This window comes from Acinonyx jubatus, chromosome A3 (assembly GCF_027475565.1).
Source record: "Acinonyx jubatus isolate Ajub_Pintada_27869175 chromosome A3, VMU_Ajub_asm_v1.0, whole genome shotgun sequence".
In the NCBI taxonomy this organism is placed as follows: Eukaryota; Metazoa; Chordata; class Mammalia; order Carnivora; family Felidae; genus Acinonyx; species Acinonyx jubatus.
The window spans coordinates 28,442,820-28,460,720 of record NC_069388.1 but is presented as its reverse complement, the minus strand read 5'-3'; the positions used below and the strand labels follow the sequence as shown (position 1 = coordinate 28,460,720).

Sequence of the window (17,901 nt, the reverse complement as noted above, 5' to 3'; positions counted from 1 at the left end):
TTTAGTCTCGGGTGCCCTGGAGGTAGCGATCATCACCTCCATATTGCTTGCGGACGTCACTTGTGCGGCGAGACGAAATCACCCGTCCCTGCCCGCCAAGTGGCATTAGTTCCCTTCTTCCCCGGTGCGCCAGGCACTCAGCCAGCAGTCTGGATTATTCTGGGCCTCAGTGTCCTCGTCAGCAGAGGGGCACACACCCCGAATCCGCCACCAAGGTGGCGACCGAAGCACCTGCCTTTTTTTTTTTTTTTAAATGTTTATTTACTTTTGAGAGAGTGTGAGTAGGGGGAGGGGCAGAGAGAGGGAGACACAGAATCGGAAGCGGGCTCCAGGCGCTGAGCTGTGAGCCCAGAGCCCGACGCAGGGCTCGAACTCGCGAACCTCGAGATCATGACCTGGGCGGAAGTCGGACGCTCAACCGACTGAGCCACCCAGGCGCCCCGAAGCACCTGGCTTTTAATTAACACCAGTCCCGTGGAATTAACTGGCTGCTGTTGGCCAGGCAAAGGGAGAGCGGCTCTATGGCCAACCAGTGCGGCCTAGCTCGGAGAAAGCCCTCTGCTCTCGAGACGCGTGCGGTACCCCCTCAGCTCGCAGAGGTGTTCTGTGCTCCTCTGTCAGCACACCTCCCCCCCCCCCCCAGAGCTTTTCAAGGACAGTCCCCTGTCCCCTTCCCCCTGCAAGACCCTCCTTATCTCTACATTAAAAATCCTGAGGGCCAGAGTACCTGGGTGGCTCAGTCAGTTCAGCATCCGACTTCGGCTCAGGTCATGACCTCACGGCTCAGGAGTTCGAGCCCCACACCGGGCTCTGTGCTGACAGCTCAGAGCCTGGAGCTTGCTTCGGATTCTGTCTCCCTCTCTCTGCCCCTCCCCTGCTCAAGCTCAGTCTCTCTCCCGCTCTCTCAAAAAGAAACATTAAAAAAAAAAGGAAATCCCGAGGACAGAACTTTGTGGAAGCAGTGTTGGGGGCTGGAAGGGCGTTTGAGGGCCTGGTAACACTGGCCGAGGCCCTGGAATCCCCTGGAACCCCTGTGGTGGGCTGGCCAGGCTGGATGGGGTGGGGTGGGAAGCCCACTCACAGGCCACCAGGGAGATTTCTCACCCAGCAGCCAAGGTCTTCTTTCTTGTCTGGTGCTGTGCCCCGCCCCCCACACCCACCCCGACCCCGGGCCCGGGCCTGGGGAGCCACCGCACAGGCTGGCCTCTCCCTCCCCCAAACAGGTGGCAACAAAACCACAAAGTACTCGTTTCCAAATCACGTATGGCTTCTTTGACCCCATCAAATAACTTTATTCACACAAACGTCCCTTAATTTACAAAGCCTCAGTCATTCATACACATTAGGGGGATCCACAGTGTTCAAGGAACTTAAATATAATGTATCATACCAACCCGAGTAAACCAAGTACAAAAAATAGTCATATAAAGTTGTTCACACGTAGGTCCTAGATTACCAGCTTCTGTGCAAAACAAGAAAATAAAGAAAAATAGATTTATCAACTAGTATTCGAAGCTAACTTTGTGCCTGGGCTACTTCGTGCCTCCCTCACCCCCAAGTCAGCCCCACATGAATGTGAAATCGCCCGCAAATGCTCCCCTGCTCTGCTGAAAGACGTCCCTGGGGCACGAAGGATTTCTTTACAATGTTCCTGAACATTCCTTTCCTCTTGTGGCCTCTCGCGGAAAGTGGGGACCCCCTCCCCCCCCCCCCCCCCCGGGGCAACCGACGGCAGCTGGATTCACTTCTCCATGGGTGGCCGTGGAGGAAACCCTCATATCCCACCTCCTGCTTTTCCTTCTGAGGGCATCGCTCTAGACAGGAGTCGAGTCCCTGCCCACCAAGCCCGGCGGGCAGGAGCAGAGACCGGCCCAGCATCCCAAAGGCCTGGCCTCAGCCCCAAGCTTGGCTGTGGTCAGGCTGCCGGTTTCTAGGTGACTCCAGTAGTGCTGTGTCTGTCTGGGGGCCACCGGACAGGCCAAAGAAGGGGAGAGGAGTTGGGGGAAGCAATCGCCCAGGAGCCCCTGGATGTGTTTCGGGGGGTGGGGGGGGCGCGAGCAGGATCGAAGGTGAGAGGCGCACTTCGGGGGCAGGGCCGGAAGCCCAGGCAGCAAGGGGCAAGCTGAGGGCAGAGAGTTGGGGGGGTCCCCTCCTTACGGGGTAGAGGCCCAACTCCTGCGGTTCCAACTTTCCACAAGAGACTCTGAGGCTGAAACCCAGACATCCAGCCTATTAAGATCCGTCTTCTAAAAAGGTGAACTGCGACAGCATAGAAAGAACGTTCCCACCATGCCAGCTCTACCTTTTCTTAGAAAGACTCAAGCAAAAAATAACCTAACACTGGTTTTCTAGGAGCCAGCTGATATGTCAAGGAGCAGAGAACCTTGGAGGAAGGGAATGGTCGAGGCGGGGAATGTCCAGGGGGCAAGAAGGCTGCGAGGAAGGTGGTGAGTGGGTAGTCTTAGCACCGCGGGGTCAGGGTGCGCGCCCGGCCATCTCTGCCCTCATTTGCTCTGGGACCACCCCTGGCAGTGCCGTAAAGGAGGCCAGGCCCCGTCGGGAGGCAGATCTCCGCCAGCGTTGGGCACGTTTCTCCTCCAGCTGTAAACAGGGTATTTCTCAAGTAAACATTGAACACACTTCCTCGGAAGGGCAGCCGTCGGGGGCAAGCCACGTCCAGGTGGGAGGAAAGAATTCCCACCCTCCTGTCCTGATGCCTCTGGGAAGAGAGGAGGCTAAGGCCTGGTCCTCAGTCCCCGGTGCCCAGAAAGGGGTCAGACGGAGCCGGTCTTGAGCGAACAGATGGCGGCATCCTCCTGGCTAGAGGTAAGAGGGAGGGGACCTGCTGGGGGGGTGAGAGCCAGAGTCCAGTCGGTGGTTCTTTTGTCCTCAGCTAAAGGACACCCCATGCCTGGCCGCAACCCTCGGGGTGGGATGGGGCGAGGGGACAGGGGGACCCTTCCTTCGTGGCTCTCTGTGGGCAGGAATGAGAGTGTGACAGACGGGCACGACATGGACACGGACAGGGAGAGGGATGCCGCGGGCTTCAGGCGGAGCCAGCAGGTCTGGTCAAGGGAGGGCAGTGGAATAAGGCACTATGATCTGTCTTGCTGAGTCCTCGAGCCGAGGGGGGAACTGAGCCCTACACCCACAGGGCTCAGGCCCAGAAGCTCCGTCCTCCGGGCTAACCTTTTCACAGATCCAAGAAGAGAATGACTACTATTTTAAGGTCCGCAAACTCCTAGAACTTGGACGGGCCTTCCGAAGGCGGTGGCATGGAGAATGAGGTGCCCCTGAGCTGCTGCGCAGGTGGAGAGGATGAAAAGGCAGGAAGCTGACGGGTGGGGGAGGGGGGAAAAGGGGGAAGGTGGCCGAGGAAGAGGATGGGGCTCCTCGGGTCCAACCCTAAGCTGGTCCACTGGCCGCGGGCAGAGCCGGCGCTCTCTTCGGGGTGGAGAGGCAGGCACTTGGGGCTAACGAGCGGGCCATCCTGAGCCAGGGAAGGAGGCCCCGCCACCAAGCAAGGATCAGCTGAGTTCTGCGAGGGAAGGGCACGCAGAAGCCGGCTATCCCTACCAGGCCACCTGCCTTGTCCAAGGGCACAGACACCCTGGGACCTACAGGGGCTACTCTGATGCCAAGAGAAGTAACAAAGGGGGACTGCGGCAGCTCCAAGACCTCGCCCAGATGGAGGGAAGGGACCTGGGGAGAGAGGGGGAAAAGTCGAGCAAAAGGTAAATACCTTGTTAGGCCTGAGCCTTCACCAGGGACTTGAGGGCAGGGGCCGCAGGCAGGGAGGGCTGGGGTCGAGTTCGGGGACTGTTTTTCCCATCCGTTCACATACAGAGACAGCAGCCCCCCGAGGGGACGTGGGGGCCGGGCGACAGGCAGAGAAGGGGAGTGTGCTGTAATTAGGGACACTGCGCTGCCCAACCCCAAGGCGCCCGAGAGGAGACAGGAGGCAGGTGGGCACAACGGGTCTCACCAGGAAGGGAAGGGCCCGGCTCGCACCTGCAGCCCTGCTCCCAGCTGCCAACCACCTGCTCGGGGCGGGGGGGGGGGGCATGGGGAGCAGTACGAAATGTGTTGCGGGGTTGCAGTCTGGGGGGTGGCGTTGTGTGGGTCTCTCCCAAACTCCCGGGGCCAAAGGACGGCTGCTTTGGGGTCTGGGGGGGGGGGACCCCCACCTTGGTCACACACCAACCCGAATGCCCTCCAACTACCTCCCCCTATCGATCCTATGCTGGTTTAGAGAGAACAGAAAACAAACGTGAGACAATTCCTTTCCCCTTCCCCCAACACCCTTTCCTGCTTGGCCGTTAGGGGGTGAAAAGCCTCTGAAGTGGCCCCAGCAGCTTCTGGGTGACAGGGACCACACAAGGCCAGTCCCCGTGCCCCTGCCAGGGTTCAGAAGCCCGAGAGGAGGGAGCTGCGAGAGCACTGCCAGAGAGCATGGACGGCCAGACAGACCACAGCCCGAGCAGACACTGGTGGTGAGGTCCACGGGGTGGCGCTGGGGAAGCTTTAAGGTGGCAGGTCACAAACGGGCACCTGACAGCCGCAGGGGGTCTACCCCGTCCCCTTCTCTGCTCTCGGCAGGTCCCTTCTTTCCTCACCAGACACGCTTACGCTGAGTGGGGACACCTAACAGTAAGTCCCTAGGGGTGAGGAAGACGGCACCTGACCCTGTCTCTGGCCATGATACCACAGGCCCACACGCGGGGCACACCCTTCACGGGGAGAGGACAGTGGCAGGCAGTTCAGGACACCCTGTTCTTATGGCAATGGTCACAACGGGATCTCAGGGACTCAGGCAGTCTCTGTGACAACGGGGACGTTTGGCGGGCACATGTGGGAAGGGGACGATCCAGGAGGCAGGAGGTGACGGGCGCTGACCTCACAGGAGTGACAGCCGCCTGCGGAAGACCCGGCCGTGTCCCAGGTAGAGGTTTGGCACAATAGTTTTTTCCTGGGGCGGGGTGGGGGGGGGTCTTCCTCAGGGAGGGAGACCCGATAACAGAAAGGTAGGCTTGTCGAGCTGGGCGGGGCTGACACTCAACCGATAGGAAGCTGGGGGAGGGAGGAGGGGGCGGAGTCACCTCGATCCCCCCGCCTGCCCCCGCCACCCGCGGACTCCCACCACTGCGTGTCCTGGCGTGGCCCAGAGTTTCCAGAAGCCGAAAGAGAACAAACCCGCAGGTTGGACTTTCTTGAGTTCTCCTGGCCAAACCCTGTCTTCCTCTTCCAGGTGGTTCTTCGCCTCTGATCATTTCTAAGGCCCGAGGGCGAGCGAGGAGCAGCACGGCAGTGCCCGCGTCTGGTGGGGGACACGGAAGGACAGCCCGCGGGCCGCCTCCTGTCTTCACGCCCCCGTGGTGGGACCGACCCCCCCGCCCCGCTCTGAGGAAGTGAGGTGTTGGAAGCAGAACCGGGGGATGGGTAAAACCAAGAAGACAGAGGGAAAATAAAGGAACAAAACAAAATAGCTCCCTAACCCCTTATAAAAATTAAAAATGAAATTTACACATATGCTTTGTCCGTGTCGTTTCTCCACAGCATTAGTTTCTTGCTCTTCTGAAGTCTTAATCGTTTAAATTAAAAAAAAAAAAAAAGAAAAAAGAAAAAAGAAAAAAAGGACAAAAAATGAAATAAGATTAAAAAAAAAATGAAGCGAAACTAAAAGGAGGGGGGAAATCCCAAACAAAAGCTTCACATTGTCGGAGATCCAGCTGTTGGGAGATCGCCAACCGACCAAGCCGCCGCCTGCATGCTTTGCCGTCCTCTGTGTGAGACGTGATGAGACTGTGGGTCCCGAGGATCAACCTGGAGGACAGAAGGCAGGGGATGAGTGGACCCAAGGCTGGGGATTTAGGCTCCAGCATCCGACCACAGGACGGCAGGACCTGTCATGTGCTGAGAGCCGGGGAGGTTCCTGTATTCTCCCCCTGCTAGGGAGTAAATCTAGATATGCTGTAAGCACCCTGCTGTAGGGACACATTATTCTTTCTTTCTAATTTTTTTTAAATGTTTATTTATTTTTGAGACCGAGAACGAGTGGGGGAGGGGCAGAGACGGGGAGACACAGAATCCGAAGCAGGCTCCAGGCTCTGAGCTGTCAGCACAGAGCCCCCACGCAGGGCTTGAACTCGTCAACCGCGAGATCATGACCTGAGCCCAAGTCAGACGCTCAACCCGCTGAGCCACCCCGGTGCCCCGAGACACATTATTCTTTCTCACAGAGGGAAACTGAGGCACAGGTTAAATTACATGACTGACATCACGCACTGACCGAGGGGCAGGCCCTGGCCGGGAACCCAGGCTTGTGGGCTGCAGCTACAACTCCGATCACGAACTCCTTCCCTATGCTATTAGGAAGAGTTGCCATGGGACCCCAGCTGTCCGTCCCTGCAGGCCCTGGCCCACGGTCCTCCTCGCCCTGATTGTGCCTTGTGGCCATGCTCTCGAGTTGACTTACCCTATCTCACAGACAAGTGAGGTTCGGGTCCCTGAGAACCTGTAGCCGAAGCTCTCAGGTCTCCAGAGGATACAGCATCCCACAGCCACGGACGAACAGGGGTGACTCGGGGCCGTGGTTTAAGAATGAGGTTCTGGAGCCAGAACCTGCAGTGGTGAACAGGTCCTGCCACTTGACCATGGGGTAGATTTACGTCCTCCATCCTGTGGTCCCATCGCCTGTACCAAATCGCAGGCTATGATGAGGACCAAATGAACGAATACACGTGACATTAGAAACAGTGCCTGGGGCGCCTGGGTGGCTCAGTCGGTTGAGCGTCCGACTTCGGCTCAGGTCATGATCTCGCGGTTTGTGGGTTCGGGCCCCGCGTCGGGTTCTGTGCTGACAGCTCGGAGCCCGAAGCCTGCTTCGGGTTCTGTCTCTCCCTCTCTCTCTGCGTCCCCTCTCTCTCCTTCAAAAATAAACATTAAAAAAGAAAAGAAAGAAACTGCGCCTGGCCCTATTATGATTAGCTGTTGTTTGGGAACGGCCTTGGTGCCAGGTGTCGGGAGCAAAACCAGCCACCAGCCTTTCAGAGACCTGTTTTCTTGGAGGCTGAGAACACAAGAGCCTACGCAGATTAGCCTTGGGCCAGCCCCTGGCTCCAGCCTGGCTGTCCCCATCTGAGCTAAGCAGAACCCCGTCCTAGGCAGGCCGGGTACCCAGGGCAGCAACGCTCCATCTGTGTGGCACACGGCCTCATCTCGGGGTTTTGGAGTGCCTGCTCTCACCCTGAACAACTGAATCACACAAGTCTTCCATGGCACGCTTGAAATCCCTCCAAATCCCCCCCCCCGCCCCCCGACGGGCCTCACTGTTGGATACACTCCGTCCGGCCTGAAAGGTCTGCCCTCCCCGCCCAGCGCCCTGCCCACTGTCTCTCGCTGCCCGTGCAGCCCGACCACACAGGCCTGTCGTCCTCAGGTCCCGGGGAGATGCCTGGCTAGTCCTCACGAGAGGCCGTGGGGTCCGGCAGTTTTAGACAATTTGTTTCCTGTCAGCCTGTTTCCTCCTGGGCGAAATGGGGGTGGGGGGGGTGCTTCTTTAAGGTCTGACTTGAGTAAATGACTGTAAACTACCTCGCCCATGGTGGGAACTGACTTACTCCGCGAACCTGTCCTCCCCTCGTCGCTGGCCAGAAATCGCGAATGTGTGAGATCTGAGCAGGCTGTAGTCCTGTGACCACCAGAACTGCTCCTAGCTGTGGGTGAGGGGAGCAGGGGCCATCTGGCCATGTGTTCTCAGAGCTTCAGATGGGTGTAAGACCTCTAGACCCCAAAATTCCACTTCTAGACCTAGTTTAATGGATCATCTTAACACATGAAAAGGGCTTTACGAATAAAGATGTTCACCGGAGCGTTATTTAAATTTTGACGCAACAACCCCCAAATCCAAAAATAAAAGATTGAAGCCAGTGATCCATCTACTCAGTGGTATAATTACAGAGGAAACGAGGCTGTGTGGTGTTTTGAACATACTTCCCAGGGTTAAGAAAGAAGCAGGTTACAAAGTTCCGTGGCAGACGGTACGGCCATCACTGTGCAACAACCAAAAACCTCCAAGTGGATGGAAATTGGCACGAAATACGTCGAAACGTGGTACTTGTCACGGGTGTGTTTTCTTCTACCCCCACTTAGGAGCGAGGACACGTCGCGTTTTCATGCTTTACTTTGTGATGGGAAAAATCGCGCACTCTAACGGATAAGAAAAGCGGGCAGCCCCCAAGGAAGGTTGGGGAGGAGCAGCCCAAGACGCCAGACCCAGGCTCTTTTCTGGGCTCTTCCACACACAGTGCACGGTGAGAAATTGCCACATCTGTCAGGTGCGGTTAGACCGTGCAATTCCTCCTCTAGTTCAAGGCGAGGGAGGGGGCTCCCCGGGTCTGTAGATGAGTCAAGCGGGGAGTGCATTATAAAGGCACTTTTCGGAAAAGTATTTGATCTGGAAGAAAACACTGGACTTCTCAGCCCCAACCTTTTCCTCTGCTGCCTCTGCTTCCCTGCAGTTAGGTCCCCTCAATCGACAACAACAAATCCACTGGTGGGTCTGGTATCCCAGTTTCTGACTTGGAAAAATAAAATCATCATTAGCACACCCTGGGATGATGTAGAAGCCACCTCAAACTCTGGCTTTATTTTTTGCCGTGCCCGCTGCCTCCTGGCCCCATGCTTTCAAGATGAAGCAGAGCAACCAGCAGCCAGGGGGCGGGAGGGCTTGGGGGGAATCTCACCATCCAGGACATCCTAAGTCCTTGTAAAATAGGACAAGAAAAGCCCGGGAAATTGTAGGCTCGTGTGTGATCTCCTAAGATCATCTTTGGGACCAGTGACGACCAGTTTCAACCCTGCCTTCCTCCCTCCCCTGGCAGGACGCAAGCTGAGGACAACCTGCTCGAAGGGATGCCCATCAGCAGAGAGGTGGCCCACGGCAGCAGCAAAGCAGTGGTCGAGGAGGCGGAGAGATTCAGAACCCGGGACTCCCTTGTATACACTGAACGAGCAGAACCAGAGTGTGCCCATGGAAGGTCAAACCAACAGCACAGCTCTCCGCAAGCGCTCCCGAGACACCAGCGTGCAATGACCACTGTGATCACCGGGTCCCCTGCCAGGAAGCCAGGCGGACATTTCCCACCGGCTCCTCCCCCCTCCCCCTGCTTTGGCACTGGGTCTGGTCCTCCCGGTAGGACGTCCCAGGACGGCCTAGAGGTCAGGGTCTTCCCTGGGGCAGTGGTGGGGGGGCAGGGACAATGAAAGTAAGAGGGCTGTCTTCCAGGAGGAGAACCTTGGCTTTGGGTTTCTCTCCCATCTCCCATGACAGAAGGTCCTCCGACCCTCTTATGGAGCCAATGGCAGCGGCCACACCAGAACACAGGATCTGCGGTCACGAGTGGGAATGGCTCAGACCCCCCAGTTCCGGGTTAAAGCAGCAGCGGACCCTCCCGGGCACCTGCTGGAACAACGAATGGGCCCCCGGGCTTCATCCTAGCAGACGTCAGACCCAGATCCCTGACTGCCCCTTCTGTTCTCAGCTTCACCCAGGGGCTGCCTCATCCCTCCCAGTGGAAAGCTTACCTCTGACCACAGAGTCCTCTTGGGAGGAGGCTGGGGCACAACGAAGAGTCGTGTGTGATTAACCTACAGATGACGTCAGCAGCACACTGCGCCGTTCGCCTCCCTGGCCATCTCATTCGGTGAGGATGACTGCCCCATTTTAACAAGGGAACAGGCCCAGAGAGAGGCCACAGTTCACCCCCCGCCACAGAGCTGCTGAGCAGCAGACGCGGCACCGAATCCAAACTTCCCCAGTGTCCCTGCCCAATCTTTCCGCTCTGACGGTCCGCACTTGGTGCTCCCAGAGCTGCCTGGCCGGTGGCTTCCGATAGCCCGAGTCTGCGATGGTCCTGGGTCGGGGGGAGAGGGGCCGGGGAAGGCGTGTTGGCAAATCCTGCACTTTCTTATTTCGGCTCTCGGATGAGGGCCCCTCAGCACATCCAACCTTATTTCTCTGTACTTATCGTAACAGCAATCACTCACGGGGCACTAACATGCACATGCTACGGGTTTTGTAGAGAACAACCTATCAAGGCGGTGTTCAGCTCTCTTACGCTGCCACCCAGCGTGTCCCCTCGCGGAGCCCTCAGCCAACCACCTGGTGACGCAGCACCTATCGTCACCCAGTTCCAGAGAAGCTCAGAGAACAAGGACTGCACGGCGAGGGGGGCAGGAGGGGAAAGGGTTTGGGCCTAGGTCGGCCTCCCCCCCCAGCTCCTGCTCATAGCATGTCACGGTCACAGGAAATCCCTTCCTGAAGCGCTTACGTGGAGCTTAAAACCCACGTAATCCCTTCATCTACGGACACGGTCACCCAGGAAAGGGTTCACGGACGGCCTGGCTCAGGTACCGTCGCACAGGCCTGGGGTCTAGAGCCCGTCACAGGATGCGGTGTTCCTCTGCCAGCAAAGCGGTTGTCTGGTCTCATCAAGGAGACCGGGGAGCAAAGTGCTCCCATTAATGCCACCAGCAGTTTGGACAACGGAAGTGGGGGGGGGGGGGGGGAGCGTGGTGGCAGCGAGGATGACGGTGCAGGATGGATGGGCTCCCACGTCCCGTGTCCGTCCCCCCCCCGCCCCCCAGGATGCAGACGCGGAACGCCCGGGTGAAGAGGGGCCTGTCCCGTACTCCAAAGGTGCGGCCTTCCTACTCTGTTGATGTCAAAAGGTCATGTTTTGATGGAACCAGTTGGGACTGGTTGGTGCTCCCCCAACTCCTATACTCCGCCTCCTCCTTTCAAACTGCACGGGGTCCTTCAAAATGCACAGGTCTGGGAGCCACAGGATTTAAAAGCCTCCAGGAGCCACGCCTACGTTTTAACTCCGTTATCTTCACTCAAATGCTCTATCGGGGGAAACAGCACAGGCTGAGGTGGGCGGTCCTGGGTTCAAATCCTGCCTCTGCCGCTTACCAGCCATTTTTAATCATCTGAGCCTCCTTTTTCCTTACTGGCCGATGGGGTTTACCCTTTCAGGGTCTGCCGCGAGGATTCAAGGGAACTGCCCGCCCCAGCACTTGCCACCGGGCGGGACACCGGGACGGGCTACCGTGTTGTTAGCTGTGTTAACAGTCACTGCGGTTCTCAGACCCAACTGTACAGCTCATCCAGAGATGGGGCTTAATTCAGGAACTTTCTGCCCCATAAGTTCCATATGGAGATGTAACATGAAGGCGGCGGATGGAGTAGTGGAGAGGGGCGCTCTCCAAGCACCTTCTCTGAAAGCGAGCCCCTGCCTCAAGGAGTGTCAGCGGGCAAAGGTACCCTTGGCACCCTTCAACCTGCTCAGGCCTCAAGATGGAGTTTTAATGTTTATTTTTTGAGAGAGAGAGAGAGAGAGACAGACAGACACACAGAGCGCAAGTGGGCGAAGCAGGCTCCGGGCTCTGAGTTGTCAGCACTGAGCCCAAAGCGGGGCTCGAACCCACGGACCGTGAGATTGGACACTTAACCGACTAAGCCACCCAGGCGCCCCTCCTCTCATCTGTTCAACAGAAAAGGAAACCATCTGGTTGGCAGGCCCATACAATAACACAGCACAAACTCAAGTTGCAGTGTTAAGAACTCAACTCTTACCCAAGTTCTCCCCGCAGTCTGGGGTGGTGGTGTCACCATGGAGTTAATGATGCCTCTGACAGCTACACACCATGCAAGGCCTCAGTAATGTTTCCTTTGCCCCCAGCGAGGGGCCGTGTAGGAACCGTCTCCACTTTACAGATGGGCAAACCAAGGCTCAGGGATTCGTTTTCAGCCTATCATATGCCGCGGAGGCACCAGAGGCAAGAGGACGGCAGGGTCACAGAGAGGCAGTCCCCTCCCAAGTAGGATCAGCTTCAAACCAAGTCATTCCTCACCTGTTTAATACACCAGAGCCGCTGGCTTTTCTCCTATTCAGCAATCGACATGCCCGCCCCACTTCAGCGGCCACGGCAACACCGTCTGTCCCCTCACTGGCAGAGGGACCAAGGCCAGGAGCCAAGCTTTCTGACGTACCATTTATCTAAGGCTTTGTTAGCAACCGTGGGGCTCGGAGCGGGGCTGTTCCACTAGGGAAAACCTTGCCACGAGCGGCCAGTGGCACAGCACACGGGCGGGGTCCTGGCATGCGTTACGGTCTCTGAGCCCCGACCCGGAGGCCCAACGGAGGCGCCAAGTTTAGAAGCAGGTGCCGAACGTGGGGAGAAGATAGATCATTCGTGGAGCATACTGTTACAGAGTGGCAGAGGGCTGGTGCTGTGTCGAGGGTCTGGGCTTCGAGGGAGAAGATCTAAAATGGACATCCCACCTTTTCCCATTACTAGTCGGGGCCCCGGAGCCTCGGTTTTCTCAACTTACAACGTGGACGTGCCCGCATGGGTACACGGGCACGGTGAGGGGTGCAGGAGGTCACGGACGTGCGGGGACGGCCGCGTGAGACCACACCCCAAACCAAAACCTCACGGCACCACCAGCTGAGGCAAAAATGCCTGGCAAGGCGACTTGGTTTCAAGTCAGCCCTCTCTCGAGGGGACAGCCTCCTTTCTGCTTGGGGCCTCAGCAAGTTCTGGTCTGGCTGCGTCTTCCCCTGGCCCTCGACCTGCCCCCTCGCTGTCCCGAGACCACACTCACCCTTCCAGGCCTTTTCCACTCTTGAGGGGACAGCCTCCTTTCTGCTTGGGGCCTCAGCAAGTGCTGGTCTGGCTGCGTCTTCCCCTGGCCCTCGACCTGCCCCCTCGCTGTCCTGAGACCACACTCACACTTCCAGGCTTCTTCCACATGCTTCCTCCCGGAGGCCCCAGTCCCTGCGCTCCGGCGAGCAGACACGGAGGGACCACAGACCCCCACAAGCCAAGCCGTTGTGCTCCCCTCTTTCCACCGCTAACCCCAAGCTGCCTTAAAGGACAGGACCGTCCTGTGCTTCTCCTGAGCCTCTCGGGCTGCCAAGCCCAGAAGGAGTCCAATCCTGGCTGACGGACAGGAACCGGGAGTTCACACGAGGCAGTAAGAGAATTAATTTACAAACTCCACAGAATCATTCAGCGTGACGAGATCTTAACGCGAAAATATGGTTATGAAATCCCTGCCTGTAGTGGGGGTCCCACTGAACGTCCCCCACCAAGCTGGGTCAAGAGAGATGCTCGCCCTCACCTTGGAAAACCGGGCCACTTGTCCAGGCTCCAGCAGGTGGCAAGGCAGGAGCTGGGATGCTGCCTGTGCAAGCGGGCCACACCATGCCGCCCCCACATACCTTCCAAGCTGGGTGGAGAGACCAGGCGCACGGGGATGAAGGGTTTCCCCGACACGACATCGCCTACCACTGGCCACCCCGGCCGATTTCGGCCCTCTCCCCCATCCCCTCCCTAACTGCCCTTCTGTTCAGTCTAGAGAGGGAAGCCTGAAGTCCAGGGGTGGCTACCTGGAAAATGCAACGATGCTCAACGACGCGCCTTAGCCGGCCAGGGAGGGGGTGGCGGTGAGCCGGCCGGGGTCCTGTCGGGCAGGGCGGACACCCACACTCTACACTCGAAGCACGCGGGTTGTTGCAACAGGTGGTGGCAGGGCGGAGAGGGGCAGGGCAGCCTCCCCCCCTCCCGAGGAACCGAACACCAGCTCTCCTGCAGCCAGCGGCCCACCTCTGTCTCAGAGGCCACCTGCCCTGTCTTCGGCATCCTCTTTACCCACTCATGCGTGTCCGGAGGAAGCAGCCCCAGGAATTCTGAAAGGCAAACCGTCACCCAGGCTGTAACGGGCACAAACCCAACTACAGGAATTTACTCCTGTGCTGCAATCCGCTAAGAGACACTACGGTAAAATGCGGAAAAATGATACAGGACCTCTCCTGGCCTTGGGAACCCGTTTCCGGTCATCTAGCTTTCCCTGCTGTTTGCCGAGGACCTCATTTCTTCCTGGGCTGCCAGGGCACTTGGCAGCAGGGCAGGGGTTCTAAATCTGGGGTCCTCGGAACTCCAAGGATGCACGGGGACCACATGTGCCCTGAAGCCACATGAAGTATCACAGTGCGTGTCGGTCCTGGGCCTTTTTCTGGAGGGACAGCTCCAACACTCAGATTCGGAGAAGGGCCTGCGACGCAAGGAATCTTGAGAACCATGGGCACCTCTGCGGGCTCCCTATCTATCAGAGCAAAAACTCTGAGCAGAAAGCAATGCTGGAGGGCTTACTGGGGTTCCCCACCGCACAGGTGAGCACAACAAGCCAGGCCGGGGCTCAGGGCTGCGGGGCGCGCTGCTGGGGGGCAGGCTCCGGCTTTACTGTGCCAGAGCCCTTCCTCCAGGTGGGCTGGGGAAGATCCCCTCCCTGCAGATGTTCAAGGCAAACCACAGACTCCTCTTTTTTTAATTTTCTTAATGTTTATTTATAATTGAGAGACAGACAGAGACAGAGCACGAGCATGGGAGGAGCAGAGAGAGGAGACACAGAATCCGAAGCCGGCTCCAGGCTCCGAGCTGTCAGCACAGAGCCCGACGTGGGGCTCGAACCCACCAACCACGAGATCATGACCTGAGCCGAAAAGTCAGTCGCTTACCCGACTGAACCACCCAGGAGCCCCAAACCTGAGACTCTTAGAGCGGACAAAGGCCGTGGGGAGGAGACAGGCTCTGTGCCGAGTCAGCTGAGCTCGATCGGTGGCCCACTTACCACAGTGAGGACACACACTGTCGCGGCAACAGCTGGCAGGGCCTGGTTTGCTGAGCGAAAGGGGAGCGGGCAGAACTTGGAGCCAAGATGGCGAGCGGCTGCAAACAGATGGCAGCCTCATCCCCAGGATGTCAGCCAGGTTGTCCAGGGCAGGGAGCGTTTCCGCATACGACGCAGCCAGCAGGTACCACGGAAGCTTGCAGACTCCGAGCCCGGGACGGATTACAGCAGTGTTCCTGTCGTCACCGCTGTGGACTTGCCTAATAGTGTTTCAAACCTTCCCATTCCTCCAAGTGCGCGGCCCCAAAGCTTGCCAGATGCCCAAAAGGAAGTATTTCAATTTTTAAAAAATATTTATTTTTGAGACAGAGAGAGACAGAGCGTGAGCAGGGGAGGGACAGAGAGAGGGAGACAAAGAATCCAAAGAAGGCTCCAGGCTCTTAGCTGTCGGCACAGAACCCGACGCGGGGCTCGAACTCACAAACCACGAGATCATGACCTGAGCCGAAGTCTGACGCTCAACCGACTGAGCCACCCAGGCGCCCCCCCTCAAAAGGAAGTACTGGCAAGACCCAAGAGTCGGACATCTGGAAGGTTCTCTGGTGACCAGCAACCACAGGACTGTACCCCGCATCACCCCCACCTGGGTCCAATCTGAGGATGCAGACCCACTTAAAGCCGGTCTGCCTGGCCTTGGGAAGTCACCTCAGGAGACCCTCAGGAGCCGGGGAGCACCTGACCTGGTAGACAGGTACCGGCTGGCGCTCCAGATGAACTAAGGGGGAACTTTCTGTCTGCAGAAACAGCCCTGGTAATCGGCAGTCGGCTACAGGGACACCCTAACTAATTCCCCTCCTCAACTGATTAAGCGTGGGGATGAAACGATCGCTGCCAAGGGCCTCAATCGGTCCCCGAAGAGACTGAGGTGCAGCTGTGGCTGCTGTGATGAACAGACAAAGGGCTCCGGGGAGAATTCTCCTCGCTGGCCCCCCGCCAGGAGGAAATCTAAGGTGCGGGCACAGCTAAAGGGAAGAGGTGGTTCTTCCATATGGTGATGGGACAGTTGGTGGTTATAAAAGGCAAGACTCCGACGAGGTCATGCCCACAGTGGTCTGGGCAAAAGGAGACCATATGGATTTCTGGCTACAGCCACCAGGCAGAACGAGGCCCGGCGTGCCCAGGGGAACTCACTGGGGCCACCTGCTAAGGGGCCTGGCGCTCTCTCAGCGAAAAGAAGAGCCCTGCGGATCGCTAGCGGAAAGCCACGTGAAAACGAACGATTAGCCCGTACGGATTTGGTGAAAACAAACAGGCGGATCGAAGGCCAACGCACCGAGCTGCCGGTTAACCGAGCTCTCCCCGTGTGCTACGACTTGCGTCGGGCCCTTCCTGCTTCTCGTGCATGGAGTCTTTGCAACAGCGGACGGTGAACGGCCGTGACCAACGGGTACCACTGAGCAGACGGGAAGTGGGGACCCAGAGAAGTTAGGGGGCTTGACCAAAGTCACCCAGCTAGGAAGCGGGAGGGCTGCAATTCAAACCTAGATTTATCAGCATACCAGATCCCCAAGCAGGTGCCTTCCTGGCACCAGCGTGGAAGCGCCGGGCTCCCGATGGCTTCCCCGGGTGTGGCCCCATCGCCCTTCACGGGCTCAGGAAAGGGCTGTGCCGTCTCGCACCTTCTGGAGGCTGGCATGGTCGGGTGTGGCATCTCCTCCCTCCCCCTGTGCGGACTGGCTCATCTGCCGAGAATAATACAGACTTGTATACAACCACTGCCACCCACCCCCACCTTTTCTCCAGGGCGAAGGTCACCCTCCTTAGGTTGACATTCAAGGCTCTCGGCAACTTCACGCTATTTCGCTCTCCCACTGCACCGCTGTGTGAACCAACCCAAAGACCTGCTCTTGACACAGATTCTCAATGTTCTCGTGCGGTGTCCCTTGCTGAGAACACCCGTCGGCCCTCCTTTCTTCAATGGCTACCATAAGTCACAGGTCCCACGTGTTGCCATTACCCACTTTCTCAACCACAAGCCAGTGCTACCTCTGCTGAGCTCCCAGGAGCACTGAGCACCGGGCCGCTAGACTTGCTAACGTGACCTGTCTTCGGAAGCGGGTGGAAAAGAGCAGGGACACCTCTAGCCCTGGAGGTGGCATTTGCTAGCCACGTGGCCAGTGGGGCAAGTCACTTCCTGTCTCTGGAGTGGAAAGGACTCCATACCCAGGACGCACGTGAGGTTTTAACAAGATAATAAACATAGTGGGAGAGTACGAAGTTTGGCCAACGGCATGTGCTCAGTAAGCGAGTGAGTGAGAGAGACAGAGAGAGAGAGAGAGAGAGAGAGAGAGAGAGAGAGAGAGAGAGAGACAGAGCCCCCCATCCCCTGCCCTCACGCCTTACGATAATAATAAAGACTCCAGGCTGGACCAGGCCTGTTCCTACGCAGAAACAAATACAGCAAAGGCAAGGCCACCAGCTAGCTGCAAAAGCTCTCAGGAAGCATCTGTAAAGGAGTAAAGAAACAGACGGTTCCAGGGAAGGAGATGTGAACAGGTGGGGCCAGCTTCTACCCTGTGCCCCACATGCCTTGAAAACCAAGGTGTCTGGGGACAGCTGAAGGACTAACTTTGAAGCCCCTTTCCCCGTGTCAAGTTCAGGCCATGGGGCCGCCCCGCAGCTCTTGGTTCTTGCACAGACATGCCCAAAGGCAACCGAGAGCAGAGGACTCCCCCGCACCTTCTCCCCCTGTACTCCTGTCCTTAACCCAAAATAGAAAGCAGTTCCCAGTTTACAAATTAAAGTAGCTCTCAAAATCAATTTTATAGCCAGCAATCATGGTCCTGATGTTATATAACCACACACACACACACACACACACACACACACACACACACACAAACCCACAAAGAGCGAGATGCCAGCGCTAGAAAGCTGCTCTCTGGCAGAACCAGCAGCCTGCCCATGTGACAGGACGCTGCACAGGTTTTCAGCTCTGAAAAAGCAAAAGTAAATACAAAAAACAACAAAACGCTATGTTCTTGGGACATAATTATAGCAGAGTGCATATGCAAATCAAGACAGAAGAGCCAGACACATCAGTCACCTAATGAGAAGCTGATTACAAAAGAACAGATCACAGGAAGGCACGGTAATCAAACGAGGGCTGCGAAGGCAGCCTCGGGTCTCAGGGGGGCTCTCGG

General features: G+C 57.5%; 1 protein-coding gene across 3 annotated transcripts in view; it reads right to left on the bottom strand.

Moving 5' to 3' along the window:
• Nucleotides 1–3,321: 3,321 nt before the first annotated feature.
• Nucleotides 3,322–17,901, bottom strand: part of STK35 (serine/threonine kinase 35) — a 42,000-nt gene continuing 27,420 nt past the window's right edge. For 2 of the 3 annotated variants that reach the window (XM_027069731.2, XM_027069733.2), the window contains exon 4: nucleotides 3,322–5,823. The gene's annotated coding sequence lies outside the window, so the exon portion shown is untranslated. The remainder of the gene's footprint in view (nucleotides 5,824–17,901) is intronic. The other variant, XR_008289177.1, reaches the window with a different exon arrangement.